The sequence below is a fragment of the Heloderma suspectum genome, chromosome 2 (assembly GCF_057233095.1).
Source record: "Heloderma suspectum isolate Gila_16-S chromosome 2, 16-S_ref, whole genome shotgun sequence".
In the NCBI taxonomy this organism is placed as follows: Eukaryota; Metazoa; Chordata; class Lepidosauria; order Squamata; family Helodermatidae; genus Heloderma; species Heloderma suspectum.
Window position 1 is genome coordinate 214,195,933 of NC_139459.1, and position 20,272 is coordinate 214,216,204.

Here is a 20,272-nt window from a genome sequence, read left to right on the forward strand (position 1 = left end):
TCTATGATTGTGAGGCTGGAACTGTTGGCACAGTTGACAGTCACCAATCCATCGCTCAGTGTGGGCATTCATATTGGGCCAATACAGCACCATACAGGCATGAATCTTGGAACACTGAACCCCCTGATGATATTAATGGAACAATTTCTCTCATGTCTATGTTTCTTATAAGTACTAGAGGGCAGGCATTGTCATTCTCTGCCACTCCCTGTTACTAACAGTCTTTCCCCTATATACGTTCAAGCCAGAGGTCTAGCAGACTGCTGAAAAAACATGTGCTGTATGCCTCCTACATGGTGCTTTATTAGATGCAGGCACAAGAAGAGGAGCTTACTGAAATCCAGCATAGACAGACGCAGGTCACTTGGGCAAAGGCAGTGTCAGGTGGGAATACTAGAAGCACGTTCAACTGCTTCTTTCTCCATTCAGAGAAACAACCAGGTGTCAGGGTGGAAACTGAGCCTATAGAGCCCCAGAGCAGTTCTGATTCTGAGGAAGAACAGCAATCCATGGGAGAGGAGCTCGCTCATCTCTCACAAGCACAGCAGCTGGCAGAGATTCCTCCTGCCAGCATTCCTGGGATAGATAGTGACCCTGGCAGTGAGAGAGCGCTGGAGGGGGGCTTGCTGGACGCTCGGCACAGACGCAGGGAGCGATGACAGATGGCGCCGAAAGGAGGTGCTCCGCTCGTTTGGTGCTAAAACAATGGTCGCGTCCCGAGGACCCAAGGGAATGAGGGAGGATCCCTCCATAGCCCATAAGTTCAGAGTCTTCCCGCGGTTCTCCTTCAAATGGGGACCAACTGCCTTACCTGGAGCTTAGGCTACTCTGCTATCTATCCCCAGTGCAGTTCCTTGCTTAGTCGCTAGTGATTAGTATCTGAAAGAGTCATAAAGTAATAAAGGAATAAAGCCTTGGAAAGAATCCTCGTCATCTGTGTCCTGAGTTGGCTATTGGAGGGGACTGCAAGAGGCAGCTAGGACACTCCTGACACCAGGATTGATTGCTGTGGGCCATTTAGATAACAAGAAAACAATGGACCCAGTCCTTGTCATGCCCATGTTTGTTCCAAAACTGCATTATTCAGTTGCTCTGTTTCCCTCTTTTTGCCCCATTGCTCATGAAGTAGTCCATGTTAGTAGTGGAGAACCATCACTTTGGTGCTATTCTCTTTCCACCAAAAGAGAGTCCACCCCCCCTTAAAATGGCAATGTTTCCACCAAAATGGACTTTCAAATATTTGAAAGAGTACTAATTCAAAACTAGGCCAAGGATGAATCAGGGAGTCACCTCCAACTACTTCCCCAATTCCCACCCAGATCCTGCTCCAAAGTTTAACCAATTCCCCCTCAATTAATTATCCCATTCATCATTATCTCCATATATTAAATTCAAAATAACAAAGTGGTGCATGATCCATTCAAGAGAGTTCAAAATGCTGGATGGGTGATGAGAGGGCTGGAGAGTGAGACAGAGGAAAAGGGGGAAGGGAGAAGATTACAAAGGAGAGTAATCAAAGGTGAGGCTGGAAGGAAGGAAGGAACAGGCAGGTTTTGGGGTGGTGATCAGAGGGAGGGGAATGATGGTGCAAGGCCTGGGCAGCAGGAAGGAGACAGAGGAGGTCTGGAAAGGGAAAGGGAAAGAGGAGGTGGCGGTAGAGGGATCTGCAGTTTCTGATATCTCTCTATGTGGTGGGGACACAAGGCTTTCCTCCCACCCACCCCAACACATACACACACAGAGGAAGACTCAGTCAGAACAAGCTAGGAAGCCCCCACACTTAGTGCCACCTCTCCATGCACCACAATGCAGGGCAGGAGACACACAAAGCTCAAGAGGAGTGATATTTATTCATGTATTTAAAATATTTCTTGGCTGCCTTTCAGGGCAAGAGTCCTCCCAAGGTGGCTTATCCTCCACCCAACACACACAACCAGGATGCAGTGATGTAAACACACTAAAAACAGTCCTTAAAATGCCTGGAAGAATAAAAAGGTCTTTACCTGGTGCCAAAAAGGCCATAACGCAGGCACCAGGTAAGTGTCAGGGGTGCCTCTGAGCATAGGCAGTGGCAGAGTAGCTCAGATTCCAAAGAGGAACTGCAAAACGTCGGGGAGGAACTTTCCCAGACTCTTCCAGACAGGGAGAGACAACTCCGTAGGTTTCAATAGTCCAGCTGGACGGAGAGGGCCTCTCTTCACACACCCCTGTGAGATAGCGAACAGGGAGAGGTGGGGCTTGGAGAGCCTGAATTCTGAGACACCAGGTGCAGATGCAGAGCCAAGACAGAGATGTCATGGTGCTGGTGGACTCTGGGGCTACTACCAGTTTCATAGACAAAACGTTAGCTTGGAAACACAACATTTCTGCTCTGTCTCTCCCTGTCTGGAAGAGTCCAGGAAAGTTCCTCCCCCACGTTTTGTGGTTCCTCTTCAGAATCTGAGCTACTATGCCACTGTCTATGCTCAGAAGCACTCCTGACAGCAAGTCTTTCTAGGGAAGGCATTCCACAGACAGGGTGCAACTACTGGAAAAGTGCTCTCTCTTGCAGCCAAATACCTCCCTTTATTTGATGGGGACACCTGTAGGAGGGCCTCAGATGATGATCTTCATGTCTGGGCAATTAAATATGGCAGATACTCATTCAGGTAACCTGACCCCAAGCCATTTTAGGGCTTTAAAGGTTAAAACCAGCACTTTGAATTGGTCCTGGAAACAGGCTTAAGCCTGTTATTCTTCCAGGCAACAAAAACCTTTGTTGGTACCAGTGGACACTCAGGGCCTTGGGAAGTAGGTTTGGGGCCTGGGCCACATGGACCTAGCAACGCCAAGTAAGCTATGAGGCACAGGCCCATACAGTCTGAAGTTTCCTTTCCCGGGCAAAGATTTGCCAGGGTCAAAGGAGCAGCCTTATTAGCACATAGGTTTAAACAACCTTCAGCTTAGAAACGGGGATGAGCACCGCACCCTAGAGTCGGACACGACTGGTTGGGGACACCTTTACCTTTTTTAAACAACACTAATCTTAGAATCATAGGGTTGGAAGGGGCCTACAAGACCATTGAGTCCAACCACCTGCTCAGTGCAGGAAGCCTGATTCCCAGGTGGTTCCCCATCCAAGTACTAACCAGGGCTGACCCAGGTGGTTCCCCATCCAAGTACTAACCAGGGCTGACCCTGCTTAGCTGACGAGATCAGGCGCATCCATCTTCATCTCTTCCTGTTTAGCTCTGCTTTGATTTTAGCAACTGTAGCCGAAGAGCTAGCCAGGCAGAGAGAGAAGGCCAGGGAATATTCTGCTTGGGTCTTGGCAAGCCCCATTTCTTTCTATCTTGCTACCGCAGAGCCGAGGCCGTTAGGCAATGAGGCTTTCCTCCTCGTCCCTTCTGAATCCTTATGGCAAAGGAAATATTCTCATCTGCAGCTGCAGTTCTGGAGTATGGTGGGGAAGGGAGGGGCAGGGCAATGTGTGCTTACAGGGGGAGGGGAAGAAAAGGGATTGGCTCTTTTCCAGGCTCACTGGAAATTCCGCTGCTCTACTTCCTTCATTTAAACCAAGCTGTGAAAGCTTGAAGCAGAGGTTCTGTGAATATCCAGTCTGCCAAGAGATAACAAGGGCAGCTGCAGTGCAGCTCTAGAGGCAGCCTTATCCTCTGCTTTGTGGTCAAGGACTGGCTGTGTGAGGAGCTGGATAGGGTTGCCCCTGCTTGGCTTTGCAGGGGGGTGGCAAAGGGTTCTTCCCTTGGACGCTAATCTTGGCGTGGCCATGCTGTGAGCTCGCTTTCCTCCTTTATCTGGTGTTCTGGGAATCTGCAGCAGTGTGGGTATTGCTAAAGGGGCAATAGTACAGACAGTCCTTCTCCCCCTTCAGCACCTCAGCTCCTGTTCGTCGCAGAAACTGCTAGTTATGATTCTCCCTGTGGTGGCAGGAAACAGGGTACCCAGAGCTTTAGGATACAGCAAGCATCTTGGCATCCTCACTCCCCGTTTTTCTCCTGTGTAGATTATGGAGACTTGGTGTGCAGCTTATTGTTCCTGCAAACAAGCACTGTCATTTGAAATGCTTTTCTTGCTGGAGGGACAGTAGCAGGACTTCCCCCACTCCTGAAGCCCCCTCCTCCTTCCTTGTCTTCTGGTTTTTCTCTATAGCTGGAGGGGTGATGCTGCTTCTGCTCATGATGAATGAAGCAGAAGGGAAGGCCAACCACGTCTGTAAGTATCTTAAGTGTTCCCTCCTCCACTGGTGGCCATTCTGTGCAATCCCCTCCCTCCACCCCCCCCCCCACACACTCTTCTTCTTGGGGGTATTTTTAAATCTGTGCCATACCAGTGATAATGAGCCCCACAGCTTGTGCAAGCAGTGCACACTTTGCAACATGCCTCTTTCTTTTTTGGGAGGCAGTGGGGGTGTGGGGATGTCGTGTGTGTAAAATTAGCACTGCCTCGTTAGGCCTTTTCAGGCTAATTCAGAGTGAAATGCTCTAGCAGCGGTGGGCTGATTCTATCAGGAGAACAAGGACTAATTAAATTCACTCTGACCATCAAGCAGTAAATTATTTATATCCAGACAGATGCAATCTAATCTCTAGCATCCAGCCTAGCCCACCCTCCTTGATTCAGAGGGGGAGGGGATTCAAAAGAGAGGTGACAACACAAGGGAAGAGGTAGTTTTGGGGTATGGAGCTGGATGGGATAACATTTTGGGGAGGCAATGCGTGATTCACCCCTGGCCTCTTTTCCTAGCCCTGCATGTAAGACTGGCAGTGAGAGTACGTTTGCTAATGAGATAGACAAGAGTTTGTACATAATGAGTAGGGCTTCAAGCTTTAATAGATAGATTGATCAACTAAAGCTTTAGTTGATTGTTTGGTGAGGACAGAATTTAATGGGCAGGACAGCAATTTAAAGGTAACAGTTTTAGATAAGGCTGTTTTGGTTCTGATGTGTTACTGTTTAGTGAAAGCAGCCTGTTTTTAATATTTTCCTTTGAACCATGTCTGGTAGCTCTTGTTTATTATGTTGTAAGTTGCTTTACACTTTAGTGTCTTGAATTTACATTCTTATAATGTACACACATTTTATTTTAATCAACTGTTTAATTGGATACAATGCAGATGATTGATCAACTAAAAAAAAAATTTGATTGACAACCCTACTGGTCATGGCTGTCTAGCAGACATATTGCCAGCAGCTGAAATTCACATGGTCATCTTAAGTACTATGCGGCGTCTGCATAGTAGGCATCCATGTATTTATTTATTTTATTTGTGGCACTTCTATATCGCTAAATATAATAAAATCGCTTGGTGGTATACATGACAAACTAGAACACAATGATCCAGCCCATATTGAGACTGCGGGCTGATACATGTTTAGCAAACTTTAACATAATAACTGACTAAGAGGTATGCCTTTGTTGTACCACTCTGTATATGTTTTAGGAGGTGGAGTGTGAGGAAGGAAATGTGTGCAGACTATATAGTTAAAAGTGAACACCTCCTTCCTGGTTAGAATTACAGAACTTAATATTGGCCCTCTGTTCCGTGATGTCACCAGATGTCACTTTGATTGCTTGAATGCAATTCATATGCACTTAAAAAAAAATAGCAGTCCTGGGGGAGGATTTACTCTTCTTACTACCTATTTGTACTTTGATCTCAACCATTTAAAGTCTTCTGGATCCATCTGGAGTGGCGTTGTCTTACTGCATGTGTGTAATCAGAGAGCCTTGTTCCATGATGTATTTACTTCTGCATATGCTAGCACACCTTGAAGCACTTACAGCAGAGCAACTAAGAGACAAGCAAATAGCAGGATGTGGGTATGTGTATATGGGCTGGGAGGGCCACTTTACTACTTTAATGCATGACCCAGGGATGATCTGTGTAATTCATCTAAATTCTTTGTTTTTAGAGATAAAACGTTCCTGGGTGGGTTTCATCCTCCAAATATCTTTGTTTCTACATCGAAAAATGTGAATTTAGTTTTTAATATTGTGATTGTATGATTGGTTTTAGTATGTGTTGTACATCTTCTTGAGCACCCAAAAGGGGATTTATAAAACAAAATTCTGAAGCAGTTCACTTCTAGTATTTGAGCAAGCTTGTATCCCCTGATCTGAAAGGAGATGCAAAGAATGCTTTTGCAGGGTCAACCTCCCAAAGTGTCATAGGAATGCTTAGCTGTGTGGTACAGAGCTGTTGCCTTCAGTAGTAATAGCAACTTTATCTGGTGCTGTAAGTGTGCATAACACTTTTCCTCTTGAGCATAAAGGACTGTGTGTGTACGGTCTGGTGGGAAAGACATGCCCTTGGGAGGCCATGTTCAAGTCTCAGCCTACACATGGCATTGCAAGTCAGGCTCTTCCTCCCTGGAAAACAATATATAACATGGGAATAATAATTGATAGATAATTACATGGATGGCTGAAATGAGGATGATGAAACACTCCATAATATATGGAGGATGGGATATGTGTACAGTTCTTCCCCACTAGAAAACATGAGAGTGTGGTATAGTGGTTTCGAGTGTTGGACTAGGAGCGAGGAGGCACAGGTTCAAATCCCCACTCAGCTATGAAGCTCTCTGGGTGATCTGGAACAAGTCACCACATCTCAGCCTAACCTACAGTGTAACCCACAGAGTTATTCTGAGGATAAAATGTGGGGAAGGGGAAACATGTTCATTTGAAGCATGGAGTTGCTTTGAGGAAGGGCAGAATAAAAATGCACTAGTAGTAATAGTAATAGGTTTTAATGCACTGGTTGAATGTAACAGAAGCATGTTTCAAGTTATTGGAATTTAACGATAGCAATAAGAAGTGATGTTACTTTTAACCTTCCCTCCAGCTTCTCTCAAGTTTCCCATCATGTTATCTGCCCAGATGTAGCTTATCCTTGATTTTGTGTGGGTGTGCACACACTCACCATAAATAAATAAGAAAGAAAGAAAGAAAGAAAGAAAGAAAGAAAGACTGCTATTCTTATTGCTTAGTTTATATAGTCTTAGTTTCCAGACAGTGATGTCGCTATAGTTGAGATTGTTTTGAAGAGAAGTTTCTCTCTGGTTTTCATGCATGAGTCTTTTGCTCTACTCCCAATCTGCCTCTGGTCTTGGAAAAGGACTATGTCATCTTTGAATGCCTGTTGGTTGATAAGAATTGCTATAAGAGTTCCTATCAATGATTCATCCTCTCCATTATCATACCTCTGACAATAACCTGTGCAGGAAACATAAAAAAAGAATGCCAAGAAACCACAACACAATTATAGCGTAATCTGTTAAGCAGTTATTGGGGCTACTTTACATATAAAGCTTTTCCTACATGGGAATCACTTTTTTTGTAGGAAAAAGATTGAAACCAGGTAGGTAATCATGTGCATTTCATTGCAACAATCTTAGCTAGCTTTGTTTTTGTTTTTCTATACAGAATTGCTTTCTATGTAGGAAAAGTATAATGGGTAAATAAACAGGCCTTCACTGGACATCGTTTCCAACAGTGGAATATTTAGTCATACTTTCTGACCATTTTAAATTGCATCTTGGAAAATTGCCATTTATGAGGCTAGTCTTCATGAATATCTAATCTTTAAAAACATACTGACCAGTATTTTTTTTAAAAAAATACTGACCAATTTGTTGTTGTTATTGTTATTATTTATCCTTTTAAATCTCCTTTTAAAATTATTGTTATCATTATTACTGGTTTGTAAGATCTTTGGCTGGTTAAATTGTTAACCTTTATTACTATATGTTAGCTGAAGGGCAATATATGATTACTGGAAATGAATTGTAGGCCTGCTTCCTTGGTATAAGACTGATGATATGATATTGAAATGTTAGGCTGATTATTTATGCTGTACTGAATTGTAATATTGCCAATGTTATAGGTATAATTTTTAAGCAGAATGGGATTTGAAGTTTCTGTGTAATGGAGTTTAAATTTAATTTCTTTAAATAATTCTTTATATTTTATGTGTTTTTTCTCTTCCTTCTCCTTCTGTTTTCTCTTTCTTTTCCGTTATTGCTGTGTCCTCTTAAGAATACTGTATTGTTGGGAAATTGTAGTTATTGATTAGGTTGTTGGTATTGTTTATTTAATTTATAAAGTTAAAAAATAGAATAAAAAGTATTTAAAAAAATACTGACCACTGCAGTGTCCTATGGAGCTAGGTTCTACAGATTTTGCTGACTAATACTTGCAAAAAAGTATACCTGGATTCATGGTGCATCTGTCTGATGGGAGTACACTTCTGGAACAGTTTCAGGAATCTAATGGTAGCCCTTCCATCAATGGACTCTTTCAAAATTCCTGTAAAGACAGTGTAGTCTTGATAGCATGGGAAGAGTGTTTGTGTGTTTCTTGAGGTTCACATGAGAAGAGTGGCTAGTGCAACAGAAGCTGGGAACATTCTGCTTTGATGGACTAAATCAGAACAGGTTGTTGCCCCTCAGATATGATTACAGTTTTAATGGTGTGGTGTTTTCATTTATGTCTTTCAACTGTAATGTAACCTCTTCTCCACCATGCCTTTATCCAACTCATCACCTGACATGACCCCCAAGAGCCTTTCCTTTAGGATGCAGGCAGGTAGCACAGCCTAATCTCAGAGCAGATACAAACTGTTATGATCTTCTTTAAAGACTTTCTTTTCTTTTGGTTATCTGACCCCAGCGTCTGATTAGATCATTCTTGTGTCTCAGTGGTAACATGAGCTTTGACTGCTTAAAAGCCGCTGTTCACTCTAATTACTATTGAGCTGGCACAAGGCTCCTTCCCTCCAGTTGAAAGGAAGAAAAAGAATGGGGTGGGGGTGGGTGGGGTGGAGGAGCAGAGAGAGGAATATCTGGCTTAATCCTTCAGAGCCTCATAAAGATTTGCAGCATCCAAGAATCTTCCTTCAGCTGATGGATGGTTAAGAATAGTGTGCTGGGCGGGAAAATTGTCCGGCTGTCAGACAGACACACAACGGACTAATTTCCAGGGAGCCAATGTTGTATATTTCAGTAATGATAAATACAATAAAGGGGGGAAATGAGATCCAAGACAACATGCATGTGTAGAATGAGGAACAAATGTTAAAGCCAGTTCCATATTATGAAAATGTTCTGTTCCAGGCCAGCCAGGTTTGTATGAAAGCATATAGACTTGAGAGGGAGCCACATCCATTTGCCTTAAATTGTCCATTCCATCCCATTTGGATCTAAACCAAATGTTTTCTAGGAATAGGATTGCTAATTGTTTTCTTATGCTGATGTCTGAAATCTTTCCAAGATGTGTAGTGCTTCGCAGAAACATAGGTCTTGTTTTTTAGCTTCTTAAATACCAACTCTGTGATTCTTTAAAAAAAAAAAAAAAAGCACCAAAAGTGACCTGATATGACTGGTGAATTGAGGCTCAGAGCCAACTTCTTATAAAGAGGACGTGATGGGTAATGCACTCTTGCAGTGTTCCTTGAGGTGCCTGTGATTAAATCAGCTGTAAGTACACTCCCATCTTGATTTTTCGCAGTCACTTCTGCCTCCCACAACTCCTACCAGTCCCATACCCCGCGGTGTGGAGCTTTGTGGAGTGCTAGAACAACTTTTAGTTCATCCTTCACCCACTGACTGCTCCATGCCTCTTTTCCACTTCCCTCCTCACCCACCTTGCTGCTGCAACCACCAGCCAAGCCTCTTACTGCTGTAGTTAGGACAGGGGTATGATGACAAAAAGCAACATATATGGTTTTGAGTAGACATACTCAAAAAAGCTGAAATAGAAACAGTTGGAACATATTTAAAAACTCACCTTTTACACACAGTAGGTACATGTCAGGAACCCCCTTGTACAAGAAGGGTTTGTTTTATTATTTGAGAGAGAATTCAGGCATGCAGTTCTCCACCTGGAGGCCAAAATGGTACAGCCCAGCAAAAGCAAAATCATGTGCTTTTGGTTAATAGCGTCCACACTAGTTCTCCATTCTATAAGGGGGAAGGAGAGAGCTGCACATGCAGCCTCTATAGCACTGACTACGTAGGCTATGCAAGCAACTTTGTCCTCTCCACCAGCAGCCATGACAATGAAGGTGCCTGATCTCTGTAGCCAATTGTTACTTGCCACAAGTGATCAGCCAAGTGCTGAATTACAAGGCTGTTTTTATTTCTCCCAAGGCCACTTAAGTAATTTTTCATCTTTAAACAGGAAATTCTGTCAGGCTCCAGGGCTTACAACCCGGTTTGCAAACAGTATGCATCAGCTTCTGATCCGATATTTTTCTCTGGTAAATTTATCCTTCCTTCATATTTAAGGCTAAAGTAAAAGAGGCTGTGACAACATTATGGGTAGTATGCTTTGTGCTATCAAGCCACGACCTTTTGGAGTTAAGGAAATAAAAAAATAATTCTTGTACTCTCCCCTCCCACCTCCAAGGAACAAAATTAGCTCAAGATCTGTTCCTGACTCTGCCAAAACTCTTTGTGGAGTGAAACCAACTGTTCCATTCAATCTTAATTCAACCAAGACATGGTCTGAAGGCACATGAGGCAGCCTGGGAACCACATGTAGCCACCTTGAGTTCCACAATGGAAGAAAGGTGGGATATAAATGTAATAAATAAATAAAATAAACCATAGGGAATAGTTGCTTTGCATCCATTTAACTTTGTATCAGTTGAGGCTTCAGCTGTAGAAGCAGAATTTCTAAACCACTTAGAGACCTGGTGGGCTAAGCCAGGTTAGCTGCAACTACACAGACATGTTCATGACAGGATTACAATAGAATATGATACAGGCAAGGTGTATGAGCCACTTCAGCTGTTACAGACTGTTTATTATCACATTTGAAGCAGCTACAAACACTGAAATGCACATTCCTTGTGTGCATGCAGCAGGAAATAGAAACTGGCTGCTTCATATATAACAGCGTACACCGTATATACATGTTACCTACAGACCATATATGTTAAGTAGGCTTCAGTTAAGGACTTACAAACTGCTCAGCTGGATAAGAGAGAAGACAAGCAAGCCTAGTATCTTTTGCAACAGATGTTACAGAGAAAATATAAAAGAGCATTGGGGGAATAAGGAAAGCTGTTGTGAGACCTCTGCTGTTTATTTGACCTCTTTGACACTCCCTGTGTTGGATAATTTCCAAGTGATCTCTGATATTGCCTTCTTGGACAAGGTGCTTGAGTGTGTAGTAGTGTCTTAATTGCAGAGGTTTCTGGATGGTACAGATTTTCGGCATGGTACATATTATCTGGGCCCATTTCAGTACAACAAGAATCTAGGAGCATCTTTTATCAACTTAGGTTGATATACTAGCTGTGACCCTATCTGGACAGAGATAGCCTAGTGACAGTTATCCATGCTCTGGTAACTTCCCATTTGGATTACTATAATATGTTGTATGTGAGGCTACCTTTGAAAACGGTTCAGAAACTTCAGTTAGTCCAAAATAAGAGTTGCTAGGCTACCAACCAGTTGATCTTTAAAGCCCGAAATGTATCTGAAGCAGTCTTCCCCACCCTGGTGCCCTCCAGATGTTTTGAACTTGTCAGCTCAAGCCAGCATGGTCAATGATAGGGAATTCTGGGAATTGTAGTCCAAAATGTCTGAAGGGCACCAGGTTGGGAAAGTTTCCTTCCATATATACCTGCCAGAATTCTTAGGTCAACTTTGGAGGCCCTCCTTCAGTTGCCCTTGCCAAATGAAGTTAGGCAGGGCTACAAGAGAGAGGGCCTTCTCCATGTATAAAACGCCCTCCTGAAGGAGGTTTGCCTGGTGTTCATACTGTTATCTTTTTGGCGCAAGATGAAGAGATTTCTCCCACGCATTTTTGATTTTTATTATTGTGAGTTTATTTTCCAGTTTTGTATTTGTTGCTTTTATTGTGGAAGCTGCCCTGAGAATTTTTTGTTATAGGTTGGTATATAAACATAAATAAAAGTCTAAAACAATGGCAATAAAACAGCAGCACAGTGCAGAAAAACAACATCAAACATAATTGGTATAAAACTCAGAAGCTTTACAGGGTTTTAAAGCCTGGGAATGTTATTTTTAAAAGTTTAACGTAGTGCTGGAATGACAACAAGGTGGGCATCTGGAGAGCTTCCATCGGGAGGGTGTTTTGCAAGCAGGGTGCCATCACTGAAAAGGCTCCCTCCCGAGTTTGCCACCTGCCATTCCTTGGGTTTATTTATTTATTTATTTATTTCATTTCTATCCTGCCCAAATAGCTGAAGCTGTCTGGGTGGTTCACAAAAATTAAAACCAAAAAGTGTAGGGTAAAACAATATAAAACATAAAAGCATTAAAACCACAATATAACAATACAGCCACAATAAAACCTAGCAGCAATGCAGAAATTTAAAATACAGATTTAAAACAGCAAAGCTAAAAGTCTAGAAAGCTAAAATGCCTGGGACAATAAAAAGGTCTTCACCTGGGACTGGAAGGAATATAACGTAGGTGCCAGGCGAACCTCACTAGGGAGCTCATTCCACAGCTGGGGTGCCACAGCAGAGAAAGCCCTCCTCCTAGTAGCCACCTGCCTCACTTCCTTTGGCAGGGGCTCACAGAGAAGGGCCACTGTGGATGATCTTAGGCAGGCACATATGGGAGGAGGCGATCCTTCAGATAACCTGGCCTCGAGCCGTTAAGGGCTTCGAATGTTAATACCAGGATTGCAAGGATGCCCACAGAAGACCTACAGATTAAGACCTCTGTGCATTGATGATGGAGAAGATTGTCTGACAAATGGCTGTTCTTCGCTTTTCCCTTCCAGCTTTATGTATTTATTGCATCTATATCCCACCTCTTTTCCTCTTGCAAGGAACCCAAGGCAGCTTACATGATCCTCCTCCTCTCCATTTCATCCTCACAACAGCAGCCCTGTCAGGTAGGCTGGGCTGAGAGTCCGTGACTGGCCCAAAGTCGCCCAGTGAGCTTCCCTGGCCGAGTGGGGACTAGAACCCTAATCTCCCGGCTCCCAGTCCAACACTCTCACCACTACACCATGCTGGCTCCCATAGTCCTGTGGTTTACTGATGTTCCTAAGTCTGAAGGTGCATGTTTGGATTGTGTGTGATTTCAGTTTTGTCTTTAGTTGTATGCTGTTGGTGTATATTGTCTGTGCTTTTATGTGCCTTTTTGTAAATGACTTTTAAATTTTTTGTATTTAATGTTTTAACTTCTGTAAACCACCCAGAGAACTTTGGCTATGGGGTGGTATAGAAATGCTAATAATAATAATAATAAAATTTCCTAATAATGGAAATTGGTAACCAATGTTCTATGTTCATTCCATTTATCTCCCCAATGACTTCTGCTAACTAGTCACCTAAAAAACAGCAGGTGAGTGACTGCTGGCATCTTTTCCCATCCTACCTCACCTGCAAAAGTGGCATGACTGGCTAGCGGCAACGTCAATAACTGGGTGCACAGACTGCGCCTGAGTGTAGTATATGGTCTGGAAAAGGATCTTTTGTTTCAGGGTGTTTTCTTTTCAGTAGGGTTACTGGAATCCTGAAGGCAGTGGCAACATGGACCATGAAACTAGCCCTCCTAAAACATTTTACAGCAACGGTAGTAAAAGCTGATATGTGGGGAGTGGGGAATCTGAAAGCACTAAATAGTCTTCAAAAGGTCAAGCTACTCTCTTAACCCATGTTTCCAGGAGCGAGTTTGTGTGTTCCAGCAAGCATGTACGCAGCCAGTTTTGATCTCTTATCTGTGTAAGCCAGCGAGATCTTAAGGTGAGGATGCATGCTATGGCATCAAACAAGCAGGAAAGGCTGGGGAAAGTAACCTGAAAAAGTCAAGCCATAGTTTCGACTTGCAGGCGAATTGGATGACGGGAGAGTTGATTAAACAGCTTCTCTTAGAGGGAGGAATTAAGAATTTTCCTCTGGGTTTGGTGGAACTGGTTGGAAGGGAGAGGGAATAGGAGGCAGTGAGCGGGGAGTCAGCCAGGTGGAAGAAAGGGAACTTTGAAGTGCTTGTCAGGAGGGCCAGTGCCGTTTGATTCTGCTGACCTCCCTTGCTGTGGTTTGTGACAGCTTATTGGCTGCCATGCGGCAAATTCCTGTCACTGAGGCTGTTTTAAAACGTAGCCATGTAAGCAAGGGCCATGAATTCCCGGGGAGGGGGGGCTCCTCAGAGATGGCTTCTCTTCATTGTTTCAGCATGAGCACTCTTCTTGTCACATGGGGTGAGGTGGAGCTGACCTATCTAAAATAGGGAAGGGATGAAATAAGGACCCACACAGTTTGTTTTCCCATTACACCCAATGCCTTTTTCTAGCAGCACTTGCAGGATCTAGAATTGGGTATTTCAAATGCTCCCAGCCAGGAACTGGGATCAGTCTGGATTACAACCAGAAATCCCAGTGTTACAGTCAGAAGAAATCTTGCATAAGAAGCAGATTTGCATGAATGCACCCAGTGTGCAGTTTTCCTAATGTAGTCTAGTTGAAAAGACTGTGTTCACAGTGGCTGTGTGTGGACGTGCCCTTTTGAAAGACTGCAGATAACTATTGCTTCTGTTTTACAGGTGGATGGCCCTTCCTAAGAGAGAGATTTCCCCAAGTCCACCTAGCTCTTTGTTGGATCTCAGCCTTATGGCTCCCTGGTATAAGGCCAACATTTGATCCACTGGACCGTGCATGCTATAGGCTCTTATAGTTAACCGTGTAGCCTTAACAAGTAAAAGCTAATTTCCTAAAATAGAATAACTCTAAAATAACCTCTGTCCATGTACAAGCCAGCGCAATAGTAGATCATTTTGTAACCCAGGGAGTTTTTTCTGCAGAACTTGCACTCCAGGGGGACGTGCTTTTCTTTGCACCACCCTCAAGGGAGCCACAGGGAGTAGGAAACCTACTCAGCAGGCATTTTCCTCCCGTCCTCAATCTTGAATATGATTGCTCTTTGCCTGTCCTACAGCACCTGCTATGTTGCACTGTGCACATGTTATCTAATAAACCAGTCTATAAGAACAAGCAATAGAAGGAGATGCAAGGAGAAAAAGCAGATTGCAGAACTATCTTTTCAGGTGTTGATTAAACCAGCAGACCAATTCAGGAGGGGACTGGCCTGCCTAGTTATTGAGAATGGTGAGTCTAGCCTACCTCAGTATTATCTTGGGTCTTAATATTTAACCTTTTACTTAACAGAAGTAAAATAATAACAAACCAATAGAAACATTTAGAAAAGTAAAACAAAATGTTAAAACTGAAATGTAATTAAAAGATACATATGTCTCCCCCCATTAAATAGAATCATAGAATAGTAGGGTTGGAAGGGGCCTATGAGGCCATCGAGTCCAACCCCCTGCTCAATGCAGGAATCCAAGTCAGAGCATCCCCAACAGGTGGCTGTCCAGCCTCGTCTTGAATGCCTCCAGTATGGGGGAGCCCACCACCTCCCTAGGTCATTGGTTCCAATGTCGTATTGCTCTAACAGTCCAGACATTCTTCCTGATGTTCAGCCGGAGTCTGGCTTCCTGTCACTTGAGCCCATTATTCCGTGTTCTACATTCTGGGATGATCAAGAAGAGTACAGAAGGCTCCAAAATGCCTCAGATTTTGTTGTTGTGCGCTTGTTTGGCTCACCTCTTGGTTATGGGTGCCTAATGCTTACTGATGGCCTGTGAGGAGTCACAGGCTGTTCACACAACGCATTAACCCACACTCAGTGGTTGAGTGTGGGTTGTTTTGAACCGTGGGTTGTTTGTTGAACTGCGGGTTTGCATGTTGACTGAGTGCAGCCAGGGTGTCTTGTTACCTTTGCAGTTAACCAACCTGAACAACCCAACAACAAACCATGGGTGCTCAAGGTGGCTTCTTCGAGAAAATAAGCCACACTGCATGGTTAACAAGCCACCCTGGCTGCATTCAGGAAACACACTAACCCACGGTTCAACAAACAACCCTCGATTTAAAACAACCCACACTCGGCCAGTGAGTGTGGGTTAGCATGTTGTGTGAATAGCCCCACAGTTTGATGCAATGTATTGGCTTACATTTCTGAATTGTTGATCTCTTCACTAATGAAGTTAAGGGAAGAAAGTTATTTAAAGGTGGAAGAGGAGTGTTATATCTTATCTGTGGGAGCCATCACTGGATCAGACATATTTCTCTTTTTTATAGGCATTGTTGACCTACGTAACAGAGCAGACAGTGTGGGTCGATGCTTCCCCCCAGATCTGGCTCATGGGGTGGGGGTTCCCCACACCTGAGTTACATCGGCTGCTTCCTTATTCCTGTATTGGGCATAACTCCAAATGCTGATAGGCAGACTTATACTGCAATCCTATACATGTCTACTCAGAAGTTAGCCCCACTGAGTTCAATGGGACTTATGCCCAGGTGAATATGCATGTGACTGTAGTCCGAATCACAGTTCTTTAAAGCTGGAGCATATGTCTTCCTCAGTCTGCATCATTGCTATGTATTTATTTATTTAAGGCAGGGCTCCCATAAATACATACATACATACTAGTGATGCACCCTTCAACCTGGTGCTTTGGACTGCAAATCTCATTGTCCCTGGCCGTTGACGATGTTGGCTGGGGCTGATGGGAGTTGTAGTCCAAAATATCTGGAGGCCATGAGGTTGCATACCCCCAATTTAAGGAATTTCTTTACTTCCCTTCATGATGTCCATTTCACGATGGTTCACAAAACAGGTTAACCAGCAACAATAATAAAAGATATTAAAACACAATTAAATCAAACTAGTACTTTGCTTTCTGCAAAAAGTGGCTGACTTAGGCCCTGCAAGGACTATACTGTGATGATTCCATGTTGGCAACATTCGCCAGCATGACCCCTGCAAACATGGCAGTTCAGAAAGAGCTAATTAAGGCCTTTGTCTACTACGCCTTTGTGGGAAATTTGGAAGAGGCTGTTTTTTTCTTTCTGCACCCTCCTCCCACAATGAGCAGAGCAGTCTGCCCACCCTGCTCTGCATTTTCATCCCTGCCTAGTCATCAGTTCTTCGTCTTGGTATCCCAAAGAGAACCAGCTGAGGTATTCACTCAGTCCCTGGCAGGAGTCCAGTTACTCTTCCTGCTTCTTACTATTAAAGAGAGATGTACCAGGCTGACAACCGAACCCCTTTGCCTTGCTTCTTACCTTGGGAATGTGAATGGGATGGCAAGGAGCAGTGGCAGAGCATCAGAAGCACTTCACCTAGAGGGCAGAAGCCAACAAAACCTATACAAGGAACATGAATATATCCAGCTAGTTTTCTTTGCCATGCTTTGAAGACTAGGTGCTTCGTGCATTCTCCTAAGGAAGGCTATTCTTAGAACCATTGTGCAAGTTAGACAGAATGAAGTAGTACAGCAAGATGGCAGAATTCTCAGGCTGTATCATTTTTTTCATCCCCCCCCCCACACACACATACAACAAAACAAAAGAAACCCACAAAAACATAACTGCTAGCCCAGTTGGGGGGTGGGTGGGGAGAGGTTAACTGTAGCCCTCTTCTGGATATGCTGGTTTACTATATGAAGGGAGGTCTCCATCTGGGGGAGCATTAAAAAAAAATGCAGTCCCTCCTCCAGCAGTCTGCAGTGATACAGTCCAATACTCTAATCTCCCCCACCGTCCAATTCTGTAGAATATGGGCCTGCGGACTTGGGTTTGACATTGAAGAAACACTGAATGAGAAATATGACAACTGGATTTTCTCCAAAGACATGGGATGCCTTGTACAAAGTAGTGATGAACTCAGATCCCCTTGCCCCCAGTCCAGTGAGAAATAGGAGAGGACTCCTTTGAGATCCAAAATGGAAAGGAGGCATTCATTCTAGCCACACACAGGGCTTACATTACTTTCCCTTGTGTTTCATTGAAAGATACAAACCTGTTAGAAAGTCGAGACAGAAAAGGGGGTAATCTAGGGTGGGGCATTATAAAAGTGTCTCTTGATCATGATGAGTGAATGAAAAATGTAAGTGGCTGGAAGAGAAAGGCAAATCAATTTCTGTAGTTTCAAGCAGAGAGAATCATGTCTCCTTGTTCTTTTGCTTTTATAGGGAAGCTTCTTAATTTTAACTGGGCAGTGGCCAAAACTCACATAGTGCCCTTGAATTCAATCCCAACATGAGCTGACGAGTTAATGGGCTTTGTACCTAAGATTTTGGGGTTGGACAGTGTTCAAAGCAGTTAATCTTCAGTGATCTTTATTATCCTTGCTTTGTTTTCTTTTTCTCCTTTTTAAAGGCTGTTCTCAAGGAAAGGGTAGAAATTATCAAGCTATTGGGAGAGGACCTGTTTTGTGACAATGTTGGCAAGCCTTTTTAGGTCAAGTTCTTGCATATTTCTGGAGTGCTAAGAGCTAGCTGGCGTATGCGGCTGCTACTGCATTTTAGCTAAGACAGTCCTATGAATAAGGCAGTAGTCAGGATCCCAAATATGGGGAAATTAAAAAATAACCTGACTTGTCCTGCGCTGACTGCTGTCACCTGTTTTCCCTCCTGCCATCTAGAAAATCCATAGTCTGCGCTATGTGGTCATGCTCCTGTGAGGTTACAATTCTCTAGTGAGGTAGAATTAAGGCCTTGATCACAAATATGTGAGATGTAGGAATAGGTACCCTTCCTTAACTCTTTGAAATTGAGATCTTGATCTCCCTGATTAAAAGGAAATTATATGTCAGCTTGTGTGCTCTTATCACTCATCTATGGTAGAGAACAAACCCTCAAAGAGTTAGTTAGTGGTTGCTTAAAATATTTAATTTGGCAAATAAAATAAATGCCAAAGGAACTGTGAAATTCCAAATGTTATTCCAAGAATTCAAGGGTAGGAAGCTGTTTTGGGCCTGTGAGCACTTCTGACAATTTGAGAAACTGTCTTGGACATCACCACAAAATAACTGTCATGAGAAGTGTGGCTAATCACAAAGGACAAGCAATCTGCCCAAAAGATTGAGTATAAGGCAGAGGTGGGGTCTGATGCCCCAACACACTAAGGGTGCAGTCCTATGCATGTTTAGATAGAAAAAAAGTCCTACAACAAAACATACCAGGACTTTTTTCTGTCTAAACATGCATAGGATTCCACCTTAAATAACTCTTTTGAATCCAGTTTTCAGTGTCAACAGAAACCTATTTCACCGAAGGCAACTCTTTTTCTCTACTCCCACCCCACCCTACCCCTGCCAGCCAACTTATTCCCCCATCTCTCTTTCCCTCTGCATCTGTTCGTTCTCTCTCTCTCTCTCTCTCTCTCACACACACACACACACACACACACACACACCCATCTGTCATGCATACACACATGTCCCTTCCTTCTCCTCACTGCAAACACACACAAAACCACACTCACTCCAAAATCCCCCCAGCTGGAAATAATAGGTAATAATAAATAATGTTCTGTTGTTTTCTCTTAAGAACATAAGAAGAGCCATGTTAGATCAGACCAAGGGTCATCTAGTCCAGCATTCTGTTCACACAGTGGCCAACCAGCTGTCGACCAGGAACCCACAAGCAGGACACAAGTGCAAGAGCAGCCTCCTGGCTATGTTCCCCAGTAACTGGTGTACATAAGGTAACTGCCTCTGGTACTGGAGGTAGCATACAGCCATCAGGACTAGTAGCCAATGACAGCCTTCTCCTCCAGGTATTTAACCCCTTTTTAAAGCCATCCAAATTGGCCATCATGACATCTTGCGGTAGTGAATTCCATAGTTTGACTATGCGCTGTGTGAAGAAGTACATTCTTTTATCTGTCCTGAATCTCCCACTCAATCAGCTTCATAGGATGACCCTGGATTCTAGTATTTTGAGAGAGGGAGAAAAATGTCTACCTATGCACATTCTCCACACCATGAACAATTTTGTACACCTCTATCATGTCTCCTCTTAACCTTCCTTTTTTCCAGGCTAAACAAGCCCAGCTGTTGTAACCTTCTCTCATCGAGGAGGTGCTCTTTGATCATTTTAGTTGCCCTTTTCTGGACTCTTCTGGGTCTGTCCTGTAGTAGATTATTCTTGGGTACCAGTCTGGCTCTGTCGATCTGTTTTTTCACTTCATTGGTTATTATAGTCTGAGAAATGCCAGATTTAAATCCTTAAATTGTGAGTCTCCATCTGATGAGTCTCCAATGTTCTTAATTTCTAGAGGGTAGTCATGTTATGTCTATTGCAGCAAAAACGGCCAAGAGTGTTGTGGCTGCATAAAGACCAACAAATGTATTCTGGCATAAGCTTTCGTGGTCTGTAGTCCACTTCATCAGATGCATGGAATGCTAGTTGGTCTTGGTGGATTTGTTTTTTCAGA

At 43.4% G+C, this 20,272-nt stretch overlaps 1 protein-coding gene across 1 annotated transcript in view; it reads left to right on the forward strand.

Moving 5' to 3' along the window:
• The first annotated feature begins 3,872 nt into the window (after window positions 1-3,872).
• RBFOX3 (RNA binding fox-1 homolog 3) overlaps window positions 3,873-20,272 on the forward strand; it is a 350,747-nt gene continuing 334,347 nt past the window's right edge. The window contains exon 1 of the mRNA XM_084832352.1: window positions 3,873-4,212. The gene's annotated coding sequence lies outside the window, so the exon portion shown is untranslated. The remainder of the gene's footprint in view (window positions 4,213-20,272) is intronic.